Source organism: Lithobates pipiens, unplaced genomic scaffold, assembly GCF_037356315.1.
Source record: "Lithobates pipiens isolate NorthernLeopardFrog02 unplaced genomic scaffold, aLitPip1_a1.2 Scaffold_19, whole genome shotgun sequence".
In the NCBI taxonomy this organism is placed as follows: Eukaryota; Metazoa; Chordata; class Amphibia; order Anura; family Ranidae; genus Lithobates; species Lithobates pipiens.
Window position 1 is genome coordinate 491,027,369 of NW_027507764.1, and position 1,227 is coordinate 491,028,595.

Consider the following 1,227-nt stretch of genomic DNA (forward strand, 5'->3'; position numbering starts at 1 on the left):
TGCTCCTGCCCTACCCCTACCACCCCTGCGGAAGGGCCTGCCTCTTCCTCTGCCTGTCATTTTTTAAATGACCCTGTGACAAAACTCTTAGTCCCTATACCGATGAAGGACTGCTGCAGTATAGGGCAGCGGTCAGCAGTGGTGCACGTCAACCCTATCTATTGTGGACCGATAGCGGTCCTTACAGAACAGCAGACTGTACCGCACTCAAGCCTATGTACCGTAGCACCCTATACCAAGTTACCAGTCCTTATAAGAACTTTTGTGGACCAAGCAGGTTGTGTATTAGTGTTTAGCAGACTGTACGTCAGTCCCTATACCGCTGAAGGACTGCTGCAGTATAGGGCAGCGGTCAGCAGTGGTGCACGTCAACCCTATCTATTGTGGACCGATAGCGGTCCTTACAGAACAGCAGACTGTACCGCACTCAAGCCTATGTACCGTAGCACCCTATACCAAGTTACCAGTCCTTATAAGAACTTTTGTGGACCAAGCAGGTTGTGTATTAGTGTTTAGCAGACTGTACGTCAGTCCCTATACCGCTGAAGGACTGCTGCAGTATAGGGCAGCGGTCAGCAGTGGTGCACGTCAACCCTATCTATTGTGGACCGATAGCGGTCCTTACAGAACAGCAGACTGTACCGCACTCAAGCCTATGTACCGTAGCACCCTATACCAAGTTACCAGTCCTTATAAGAACTTTTGTGGACCAAGCAGGTTGTGTATTAGTGTTTAGCAGACTGTACGTCAGTCCCTATACCGCTGAAGGACTGCTGCAGTATAGGGCAGCGGTCAGCAGTGGTGCACGTCAACCCTATCTATTGTGGACCGATAGCGGTCCTTACAGAACAGCAGACTGTACCGCACTCAAGCCTATGTACCGTAGCACCCTATACCAAGTTACCAGTCCTTATAAGAACTTTTGTGGAACAAGCAGGTTGTGTGTTAGTGATTAGCAGACTGTACGTCAGTCCCTATACCGCTGAAGGACTGCTGCAGTATAGGTGAGCGGTCAGCAGTGGTGCACGTCAACCCTATCTATTGTGGACCGATAGCGGTCCTTACAGAACAGCAGACTGTACCGCACTCAAGCCTATGTACCGTAGCACCCTATACCAAGTTACCAGTCCTTATAAGAACTTTTGTGGACCAAGCAGGTTGTGTATTAGTGTTTAGCAGACTGTACGTCAGTCCCTATACCGCTGAAGGACTGCTGCAGTATAGGGC